The sequence below is a fragment of the Podarcis bocagei genome, assembly GCF_964188305.1.
Source record: "Podarcis bocagei genome assembly, chromosome: 12".
In the NCBI taxonomy this organism is placed as follows: Eukaryota; Metazoa; Chordata; class Lepidosauria; order Squamata; family Lacertidae; genus Podarcis; species Podarcis bocagei.
This window is the reverse complement of record NC_138137.1, coordinates 31,133,897-31,146,588: the sequence shown is the minus strand read 5'-3', so window position 1 is coordinate 31,146,588 and position 12,692 is coordinate 31,133,897.

The window sequence follows — 12,692 nt, the reverse complement described above, 5'->3', positions numbered from 1 at the left end:
TCTTATGGAGTGAATGCGTGGTCCCTAGAGCCAAATTGCCCAGGGGCAAAAAGCAGATCATGCTCTTTTTTTTAGAAGGAGGGAAGGGGGTGTTGAAACAAAGCCACCGAGCAGCTGATCAGCAAGGGATCAGGAGGGACATAAGGGACCCTAGAGATAAAGGGGGCTGCCTGGGAGGGGGGAGGTAAAAGCCCATGGATCCTCAGGATTTTTGCATTGGGTCACCCCAAATTCTCCATCAGATCACATGCATGTCCATGGCTATAGCCTGCACCAAAAAACCCCACACACATCTACTGTTTTGTGGGGCCGCAATGGCGCAAAAACATGGTTACAAAGCATGGATCCACATGGATCCTCAGAATTTTTGCATTGGGCCCCCCCAAACTCACTGTCAAATCACATATCATGTCTGTGGCCACAGCATGAACCACAAAAATCATACATCCACTGTTTCATTCAGAATATTTTTTTTCTTGTTTTCCTGCTCTAAAAACTAGGTGTGTCATATGGTCAGGTGCGTCTTATGGAGCGAAAAATACGGCATATGGTAATTTATAGACATAATAGGTATCTAAAGCTATTTGCCGTTGTTGCTATATGTAGGTTTTATTTTATTTGTTTTTTATCATATATTTTGGAAATGTACATCCAGTTTTCTTTTCCTTAAAAAAAAAAATGGGGCCCCCCAAGAGAGTGGGGCCCTAAGCTATACCTTGTTTAGCTTATACGTAAATCCGGCACTGCCTATGTGTGTTCAGCTGAATGTGCAAGTCCTTCCTCTGAGAACTTCCACTGAATTTGCAGTGATCCAGGTAGTGGAGCCAGCAGAGATGGTAGCAATGGAGGTTGGGCCGGGGTCTACAACCCTTCTCTCTCTTGCCTCCAGTACCTTGAAGGTCTGGAAGTACAAATGAAACAAAGATGAAATTTATACAGTGCACTTTTTGGGGGGGGATCTTTCAGATATTTCAATTCCATCCTCAATGTTCTCTGCACAGGGTATTCTTTTTCAATAATTATATTTAAGGTGATTACTTAACAATACTTTAAATGTTCCTACTCTTTCACATTTTGATATACCAAGGCCAGATATTTTAACTTTTCTGAGATTCCTTTGCATTAATTATCAGTTCTCTTTGGTGTTTGCAACACCTCCAAATTTAATATCATCTGTGAACTTAATTAATGTGCTGTTTATGTCTTCTTCCAGATCATTAAGGGAGATTTATTATAATTAAGATTTTATGAAAGTAAAGTCTGAGGAAAAATCTCTCTACTTTGTCAATGAATATAAATGCCTTAAGTGCCTCCAATTAATCTATGATAAATAATAATGGAGAGGAATTTATTCCTTAGCTCATAAAATACATATTCGATGGCTAATCTAGAAGACTGGATTCCTGTTGCCTGAGGGAACCTTTTTTCATTCGAAGAGCCACATGCCCCTTATGGACAACCCTCTGGAGACAAGTGCCGGGTGCAGCCTGAGGCAAAATGAGAAATATATATGACTCTTAAGCTAAATTCCAATCACACACGTCAGACTTTTACACACACACGTGTCAGGCAAAAGCACTCAGGGATGGTGTGAAGGAGGACCTAGAAGAGATGTGACCTGGGAGAGTCACAAGGGCCAGCAAAAGGGGACTTGAAGGCCTCATTCAGGCCTGAGGTAGGGATGGAATTTTCTGCGTTTTCTGAGCTTATCCACCTTTTCTAATTCCTACCTGGCTCATTGATCTTGACAAAAATCATGTGTGTGTTGGTATTCTTCCATTAAAAAATGCAAACTTCCATTAAAAAATGCAAACAATTCTCACATATTATATGTATTATTATTATTATTATTATTATTATTATTATTATTATTATTTGCATTTTATACCTATATGAACTTCAGGTTTCTTAAAGTAGCCAGCACATAAACCAGAGGTAAGAACCTCCAGCCCACGGGCATAATTAGGCCTGCGAGGCCTCTCCATTTGGCTCCACAAGGGCATTTCATCCAAGGCACACCTACCTGTCCTAGCTTTGGGACTCTTGGATGAAAGGGGTTTTGTCCACTTGGATGAAAGGGGTTTTGACTCTGCAAAGCCCCTGCATAGCACTTCCCAAGTGCTGACAATCAGCTGATTTCTGGCACTTGAGAAACACAGTACGGTATACACTTTTTGATCCACATGGTTTCAAACCATTTGGTCATAAATGGGTCACATGACACCACTGTCAAACCACCCACCTGTCAAACTTATACCTGCAAGTATTGTTTGTGTAATAATTGTAACAGTTTCAAAGGAGCCTCTATTAATTCTTAGAGTAATGTTTTTGTAAAAAAAAAAATGCCAAGAATATAAATGAAAGTCATTAACCAAATGGAAGAAATTTCCATCCTTTTTATTATCTCCAAATGAGGAGGAGGAGGAGGAGGAGGAATAAAAGGAGAAGGAGAAGGAGAAGGAGAAGGAGAAGGAGAAGAAGAAGAAGAAGAAGAAGAAGAAGAAGAAGAAGAAGTAGGAAAGGGTTAGCCTTGGTATAGTTATTTACTGATTTCTTTTTCAGTTCCTCAATTGGTCTCATATATTAGAAGCGCAAATACTTTGGAAAATATTGGCTAGCTGAAATGAGCTGAATAATGATGTTATCAATACTGTAAATTGAATAATTCCTCAGTTTAACACATGCTTCTAATTATTCTCTTCAATCAATACATTTTCTTCTCCAGAATGTAAATACTTGCTTCTGAAAGAAACAAAAGGTAAGGATGAGCTGAAACAGGGGCGCCTCTTCTGATCAATATTTTGCATCCATGCTCAGATGAAGAATTCATTTCTGCCTTCATCTTTCAGAGGGCCCAAGAAAGATATTTGCCCCTCTAAAGTGACAGCATTACAGTGCAAAGGCATATCCCTGGGGACAGGAAGTGCTTTGCTAGCAGAAGGCGGAACAGGGTCCAATTTGGATATCTATCCCTCTGTCCTTTGGATGTCCCTTGTTGTTGAGGTGGAGATTTCTTCTGTCCACCTGCTTAGCCCCTCCCCAGCATCCAAATCAGTATCTCTCAAGCCACTGGGCCCCTCCCCAGGATCAGTGGCCAGACTCTCACCTCAGTCCTCCATCCCCTTCTGACCAGCCCTGCCAGGAAGTCTCACCAGAACGCAGGACATGTTCTCAATCATACAGGGGGAACCATGCGCATCTACTGCTCTGTGCAGGTCTTGAGTAGAGGCAGCATCAACCATCTTCCCTACTCTCCCTACTATGTATTCAAAGTCATGTCTAAATGGTCCTCAGCCCTCAGCCCTGTGAGACCTTAATTGTGAAACGCCTGCTGAGCTTATGGCTGTGCGGCAGTTAGCTTGGCCCTGGGGAAACTGCATTGTGAAATGTTTTTTGCGTGTGCACATATGTCTGTTTTGAACAAAAACACAGGGTCAAGGCCGGCAGCTCCAGAAGTGTCTACAACACAATAAACAGAGCAGTTGAGGCGAGCGCTTCACCTGATCAAGGGAGATTAACTCTTTTCGATTTACTTTCTGCATCTTCAGAAGAGTGCTACTGTGGCTAACTGTCATTCATCCCCTATGGTAGCTGGCTTTTAAAATCCCCTGCAAAGGTATTATCTGTTGATAAACCTGTGCCAAACATCTATGAAATATTATAGAGCTACCTAAGACTCAATTAGCTTGACTTAAAAAAGTAGACACAGTATCTGGATTTTATTTAAATCCATTTTTGATTCATTTGCCAGCATGATATTTTTTAAGGGGCTTGGTTATTTCTTCTCACTATTATGCTTACTTTAGATTTGAATTTGTGCACTAAATACACGGCATGCATTTATATAATAAATCCCCAAGCTTTCAAACCATTATGCTTTTTATCCAGATCTATTGATATTATGCAATCTTCACAGGACGCAACTGTCCCTATTCACCAGGGACATTCCCTTTCTTCCCCATTTTCTTGTAAACCACTTCTCCCATTTTGCCTCTTGTTCAAAGTTTTTGGGGGTGCCCTAAAAATATGGTCAATGTGTGAAGTTGCACAAATGTGCACTAGACAAATTATCACAGTCAGGCTGCATTCAGACAGCACTTTATTCCCTTTTCCCAATGTTTCCTTACCTGGTAATTTATGTGTTCTATGTGATCTTTCACACAGCATGAAAGATTTAGTGAAAACGGCATGGAGCAAGCTAAATACGGCTTTCAACAATGTGTCATGGATGGAGAAGAGAGAAGTTGCTCAGGCACTAGTCCTTCGTCTGATAACAAGGTCTTCTAAGTACACAAAAACACCTTTAATTTCACCTGTGAAATCTTGAAGGGTCTGCTGGGCTCTCTGCAGCTTTCTCAAAATATTTTGACCTATTCTTTAAAAAGAAAGAAAAAACTCATGCAGAACACTCAAGCTGGAATCTGGAGTCAATCAAAAGAATATAAACAAAGTTGCTCCAGCTGACACACACTTATCTGCCATTCCAGTGTGACTTTCTCCACCTATGTCATTACCAGATAATGATTACTCAGAGTCCAGGGGCTACTTACTTTCTGGGCTCCAATCCAGACCTCAGTCAACAGGATGGTATCCTAGGCAATGAAGTCTATACCAAGCTGCTTTCAAGTCCCTGAAAAAGGATGTACACCGTCTTAATCTACTGTGCTGACTTGGATGATGCACTCATCAATGCAGGGTGGCTTTGAGGCCTTGGTTTGCCAAATGAGTGCGTATGAGTTCCAGGGAGAGGGAAACATAAAAGATGTAAAAAGAACACCGACCTGATCGCTCTGAAGTTTACAGCATCTTCTTCTTTGAAGGAGAACTACTTGAAAATGATTTACGGATGGTATTTAACTCCAAGTAGGCTTGCTAAGGTTTATAAGACTGAAAATGCTGGAGATGCAAGGAAGTTGAAGGAACGTTCTTTCATATGTGGTGGACCTGTAAAAGGGTAAAAGTATTGGGAAATAATCCAGAATGAATTGGGGAAAAAAATAATGTTTAAAAGTACCTTTTCCAATAAAAAACAGAAACCTTTTCGTTCAGGCTGAAATTCCCAGGTGTCAAAAAATGGTTATTTATGTATGCCACTACTGCAGCCCATGTTTTGTTGGCCCAAAAATGGAAAACGAGTGAGGTCCCAACTAAAGAAGAATGGCAACTTAAACTGATGGAATATGTGCAGCTTGCGGATTTAACATATAGAATAAGAGAACAAGAAAAACATACATTTAGAGAAGATTGGAAAATGTTTATTGAATGTATGGAGGAAAATTGTGTACACTTCAAAACATTGGCAGCATTAAGATAAATTCAACAGTGTAAACAAGTTTTGAGAGATGTAATAATGGATTACTGAAAGGTTTAGTTTATGTAAAATATGCAGGGATTTATGATATACAAAAAGAACCACGGAAAGAGAAGAGAATTGACATTTTAAGGTTGTTTAAATGAATATTCTAAATTGTAAAACAAAAAAATTAATTAAAAAATGAGAGAGAGAGAGAGAGAGAGAGAGAGAGAGAGAGAGAGAGAGAGAGAGAACGCACCTACTGGAGGAAAATGTAAATAATAAATGTGATCTTCTATTTGCAAGCTGCATTTGGAACATTTAGTCACAGTCACAGGTGAGTTGGGGTTGTTCTATCAAGTGGAGAGAGTCTTCTATTCATGGAGGTTTCCTTGCATAATCAGGGTTCTGAATCACAAGTGCAGCCTCCATGTGTACAAGAAGCTCCCTGCTTTGGAGGGTTGCCCTTAACACACCAAGGGATAGAAAGATGGGGAAGGCGGCTGCTGCAGAGGGTGGGGCTTGCCTGCATGCCCCCACTTTTTTTCTGCAATTAGAAGCACAGGAAACTGCCTTATATTGAATCAGAGCATTGGTCCATTTGGTTTAATCCAGCAGCAACTTTCAGACAATTGTCCTACCAGCTCTTCCCAGAAGTGCTAGTGATCAAAACTGGGACTACCCGTAGATGCTCTTCACTGAGGTCCAGCACCGAGGGCCTTCTGGCAATTCCCCCATTGTGAGAAGCGAAGTTACAGGGAACCAGGCAGAGGGCCTTCTCGGTAGTGGCGCCCGCCCTGTGGAATGCCCTCCCATCAGATGTCAAGGAGATGAAGAACTATACAACTTTTAGAAGGCAGCCTTGTTTAGTGAAGTTTTTAATATTTGATGAATTATTGTATTTCAATCTTTTGTTGGAAGCTGCCCAGAGTGGCTGGGGAAACCCAGCCAGATGGGTGGGGTATAAAATTATTATTATTATTATTATTATTATTATTATTATTATTATTATTCGCATGAATGTCATCATGCAAATGAACTGAATGCTTGGAACTGAATACTATGTACATGTGATTGAGTGCACAGTTGCAATTATTGTAAATATGGTGAAGAACCCCATTCTTCTAATAGGACACTTCAAATGGAAGGGGCGTTGGGGGGCATCCAACTAAACAGATCCACCAGCATGAGGATTTCCAATTGCACAACAGAACTTTCACTTGCTCTCTTCTCCCCATGCTCCCCTGCACCCTCAATCTGCTCCAGAGGGGTTTGGGGAAACCTCAGAACAGATTTAGGGAGAGGAGACGGAAGGAAAGTTCATTTACAGAGTCAAAAGCTCTTGCGCTAGCATATTCATTTTATTGGGAACCACCCATAGCCTTTGCCTTTTTGAAATCCACATTTTTGTTAGTAGGGCAAAGACAAAAGGCTATCTATTGCCAGGAATAAACACCAGGGTAAAGTAAGTTTTTCCACAAACAAATCTTAGATGCATTAGGGGCTCAACATGGCAATACTATTTATGGACTCTTGAAAGAACCAAAAGCTGTGCATATAGATTTGGTTGGAGCAACTATCCTCCCCCCACCAGAATGTCATTATCCACGTCTTGTTTTTTGGTGTCCCAGAGCTTACATAATCATCCTAGTAGTTCATACAGTAACTGCATAGCAAAGTAGGGCCAGGAGGAGATTGTCTTCTTTTCCTGAGTTCCTGGGTAGGTCAACTTCTCAATGAGCCAGCATCTTCTCACCCTGAAGCTTGTATTATCTAGTGGTCCTTGAATATTTTTAATAGATTGGACCTACAGAGACTGAGGGCTTCCCTTGTCTGACCGTAAAGGTAAATGTATGTGTGTGTGTTTTTAAAAAATAATTATTTGAGATCCCCATGAAAGGTTTTCTGAATGTCAAAGAGAAGGAGAGAAATCAAGGGTTTAATTCACAGTCCACAGATCTGTTGTCATGAAAACGCTAGCAGCAGACTTTACTAACCTAAGGAGACATTTCCATGGCGAGCCTGCAATTTTCCCATACAGATAAACTATCCATCTTTTAACTCATTTGTATGCAGCAGAATTCTTGTCTGAACCCTTCAGGTTATGACCATGACACTGGGATACTTTTTATTTTTTTTCACCTTCCCTTAATTGAAAATCACAAGGTAACAATAGCTAAGTTCTGTGCTGTATAATCTCTTCATCTCTCTGGAAAATCAATGATTCCAAGGCAGACCGCTACTAACAGAACCATAAAGTAATTCAAATATCTCCTGCTATATCACTGCTTTTGTCTTTGCTGTTGATTCCATTCACTCCCCCCCCCTAAAAAACCTGGTTCAGTTCTTTCCCCTGCTACAAAAATTCTAAGGCTGTAATCAAACCCTACTTGTCTGAGAGTAAGACCAATTTAGAATCATAGAATTGTAGAGTTGGAAAGGACTCTGAGGGTCATCTAGTCTAACTCCCTGCAATGCAGGAATCTCAGGTAAAGCACCCCTGACAGATGGCCATCCAACCTCTGTTTAAAAATCTCCAGTGAAGGATAGTCCACCACCTTCCAAGGGAGTCCATTCCACTGTTGAACAGCTCTTACCATCAGAAAGTTCTTCCTGATGTTTAGTCAGAATCTCCTTTCTTATAACTTGAATCCATTGGTTCAGGTCCTACCCTCCAGACCAGGAGAAAACAAGCGTGTTCCAACTTCCATGTGACAGCCCTTTAGGTATCTGAAGATGGCTATAATATCTCCTCTCAGTCTCATTTTCCCCCCCAGGCTAAACTTGCCCAAATCCCTCAACCGATCCTCTTAGACTTAGTTTCCAGATGCTTTATTGACTTGGTTGCCCACCTCTACACACATTTCAGCTTGTCAAAATTCTTCTTCAATCATGTTGGACACAGTACTCCAGTTGTGGTCTGAACGAGGCAGAATAGAGTGGTATTATGACTTCCCTTGATCGAGACATTATACTTCTGTTGATGCATCCTTTTCACATGTATTACTGAAAAACCAGGTGTCCCCCATCTTATATTTGTGCAGCTGGTACTTCCTGCCTAAGTGTGGAACCTAACGTTTGTCCCTATTGAAATTCATTTTGTTGGTTTGGACCCAGTTCTCCAAGCTGCTAAGGTCATTGTGAATCCCAGTTCTGTCTTCCAAAGCATTAGCTACCCCTCCCCAACTTGGTGTCAATAGGACTTACTTCTGAGTAGACATGTTTAGGATTGCACTGTAAGGTACTAAATAGCTATGTGGCTTTCCAAATTCGTAGCCCTCTAGATGTTCCTGGACTACAATTCCCATCACCTCTTACCCTTGGCCATCCTAGTTGGGGCTGATGGGAGTTGGAGCCCAACATCTGGTGTGCCAGAGGCTCTTGAGTGCTACTTTTTTGGAACAGCTTCTTCTGGAATGGGCATATCTAAATGAGCAGAAAATATTGATTCTGAGATACACAGTCTACTGAAAGATGCCTCTTCACTCGTTAGAAATTTGCTTTTTAAAATGAAGGGCACATAATAATTTTGTGCCCAGTTCCAAGTTCCTTGCAGAATCCGTACAGCCCTGTGCATTTATATACAGCTCACATACTGATATTTAATTATGAAACAACGATTCAGTATACGGCAAATTCCTGTGTTCTAGGGGCTGCTTGAAAACCTATACCCTAGTCTTATGAAAACCTATAGTCTTTCTCTTTTTTGGGAAGGGAGTTTAAAACTTATTAACACATATTCAAAATGAGACCTCAGCCAGCCACTTCTGTGTGCCCAGATGTCAAGTGCATATATCATCATTCTTCCCTCTCTCAAAAAAGTGTTGTGAGACTTAATTAATTAATGTCTGTAAAGCATGGCGAGATCCTTGTATTATTAAGTGCACTCCTCGTCCAGTTCCCCAAGTGACTCCTCACTGCCAGAAGCAGTATCTCCTGTCTATTATCAACAGGCAAGCAGCCAACAGAAGAAAGGCAGGAGAGGAATTGGTACTAGGAGAATCGGTTTTTTAAAAGACACTTAAATGTAAGAAGAGCAAAGGAAACAAAAAAAAGAGCATCACAGAAGGGGGGGGGCAAACTCTGGAATAAATCAGCGCCTTCTTATCTCTTATTTTTCTCCACCCTGTGGGCTGATTTCTATGGCTTTAGGCTATAGTGCTATGCAGTTATGTATGGGAGTAAGTGAACCCGACAGCTTTTTATCCTTAGGATGAGGCCAACGTCATCCTAATTCATCCTAAGAAAAGCCCTGCTGGATCAGGCCCATCTCAACCAGCAACTTGTTCTCACAGTAATAATAATATTATTAATAATAATTTATTATTTGTACCCCACCCATCTGGCTGGGTTTCCCCAGCCACTCTGGGTGGCTTCCACAAAGACCAAAAGTACACTAAGATGTCACACATTAAAAACACATTTAAAACCTTAAGATGTCTTCTGAATGTCAGGTAGTTGTTTATCTCTTTGAAATCTGATGGGAGGGCATTCCACAGGGTGGGTGCCACTACCGAGAAGGCCCTCTGCCTGGTTCCCTGTAGCTTTGCTTCTCGCAATGAGGGAACCGCCAGAAGGCCCTTGACGCTGGACCTCAGCACCCGGGCAGAATGATGGGGGGTGGAGATGCTCCTTCAGGTATACTGGGCCGAGGCCGTTTAGCCAAACACAAATCCAAACACACGAGGCCGAGTAGCCAAACACAAATCCGTGTGAAGTCTACAAGCAGAACCTGGGTCCAGCACTACTCTCCTCTCTAATGATTCCCAGAAAATGGAATTCAGAGGCATGCTTCCTCAGATAGCAGAGAGAGAACATAGTCATTTGACCTGGTAGCCACTGACAGCCGTATATTCTGGGAATTCAACTAATTCTCATTTAAAGCCATTGCTACATCTTGTGGGAGCAGGCTCCATATTTTAACTATGCACTGTCAGTCCCTGGATGGCCCCAGGAACTAATATTATAAGAGATGGAGAAAAACTTATACCTAGCCACTTTTTTCACACCATGCATCATTTTAAAAACCCATGTCAACAACAACAACAACATGTAGTGGGGTTTGTGTCATTTTGTCTTTATATTATGAAACATTAAAACTCAATGAAAGAAGAGATAAAAGACTTACTCTTTGCAGGCAACAACCCTTATTCTCCATGGTCTTAAGAAAAGGGTCTTTTGCATCATCTCCTACCTTACCCTTTTAACCGGTGATGTCAGGGATTGAACCCAAGGCTCTCTGCACGCAAAGCGGTGAGATGTTCTGCTTTCCGATTGGCCGTAGCCAGATGTTCTGGTGGAATTCTGCATGTAGACTGCAATCAAACATGCAGATTAGATTCTTAAAAGACTTTGGGCAGTGCTCAAACTACGAGAGGGCAGAGAGTGCCCCACTGCTTTTCTGGATGTTCCCTCCTTAACTACTTGTTAATTGTATTCACCTTTATTTAGATGCCACAAAGCCCTGCCAGGTCAGATTCTGCTTGTCCCCCCAAGCAGGGCAAGATTTGGAGTCACTCCCTTCCTTTCCTCCCTTTTTGCTCTCTCCTTTCTCTGCAAAGGCAGATCTTATTTTTAATGCAGCTGCTTTGTACAAGCTCTCTTATGCATTAAAGAGCTGTTTTTTAAGAGAGAGAGAATACACACACACACACACACACACACACACACACACACATATATATATATATATATATATATATATATATATATATATATATATATATATTCTCTCTCCCTCTCTCTCTCTCTCTCTCTCTCTCTCTCTCTCTCTCTCTCTCTCTCTCTATACCAAAGTAGAGAGTTTGGTGATAGATGGCACAACAGAAAAATCACCAGTCCACACAATATGTTCCAGCACATCTACAGTCGGGTAACAAGCATTTTTTTTTCCTGGTTTTCCCCTTGATTGGTTAAAATCCAGGTTAACTGTGGAAAAACTTCAGGCTGCCACTTGAATGGGGTGAACATCATGTAGATGATGCCCTCCCCGAAAATCAAGGCACATTCAGCATAAAGCCACATTAAACTCCTGTGGGGATGAGCCAGTCTTTTAATTGTGTAGGTTCTTTGGCACATTAGACTACCGATGTTTGCAATAAGAAGGTGAAGAGGCTATACTGATTGATTTTACATTGTTCTATATTTTCTATTGGCATAGATTTTATTCATTTTCATATTTTAAGTAAAACTTTTCAATTTGCATGGTGTGAAATGAGTTTTCCATATGCACAGTAGGAACCATCCTAACCATAGCAGGATGTACATATGTACATATGTACATATACATATACGTGTGTGTGTGTGTGCTGCAGGCAGGCAGGCTGAAGATGGAGCAAGCAGTAATGCTTCTTTAAAAAGCCATCCTTTTCCCGTTTCACGTGCCAAGCCATGTTGCTGTTTTGTAATGATCTGCTTCCATCAGAGTGCACAATTCCTCCTCCCGTCTGACTCTGCTGATCATTCTGGTAATTAAGTCTCTTTTGATTCTCTTTGGCAGCACACCATCTGCACAAGAAGGCACACCTGGAAAACTGGCTTGTCTCTGGTTTGGCTGTCCTTGATTAAACTCTGTTTAAAATGGAAAACCTTAATCAAAAGACCTGCCTTGCAGGAGAGAGCTGGGCTTGTACTCTTTCTCTCTCAACACCGTTCCTCCCTCCAAGATGCCTTCAAAAGCCAGAAGCGCTGAGATTCGGCTTTTGAAAGGTCCCCAAAATGCCCACGGTGCACAGGCTCTACAAACGAAATAATTTACCATTAAAAAAGCAGCAAAGAAACTCACAAATTCTAACAGAGACTAAACCCAAAGACAGTTCTCAGATATGATACCATATAATTGGCTTCCTCTGAAGTAAGTAAGTACACTTTCCACAGATTTTTAAAATAAACATAAGCCATAAGTTTCCTCCATGTGCTCAGTGCAGGCCATATCTGCTGCCCCACCACCACCAATGTGAACACTCCAGTGACTCCATTCTGACCTCCATGTATTTGGTGGGAGGCCTTGAAGACCTGGATGCCTTTGTGCATACTGTTAGGATATTTCTGTTCCACCTTAAAGAGGGGACGGGCTGTTGTGAGTCACAGCCTGCGTATTTCCTGTTCACAGGATGTTTCTGTTTGTCTATTGCTTTCGTTTCTCTCTCTGTGTCTGAGACACTGAAGCAGGCAGTCATGTTTTCTCTTTGTTCTGACCAACGCTGAATAAAGTTGTAAATATGCTCTCCTGAGTGCATCTTTTGCTGTGCGTTATCTGCTGATAGAGCGTGCACCAGTTCTGGAATGTGGCAAGCTATTTCTGGAGCTCGTGTCGCTAATTGCTGATACTGTATCTACGGGAGATCGATGGATCGTCCGGAGGCGACTTGGGGGCCATGATGGACTTTGTCTCCCTGGC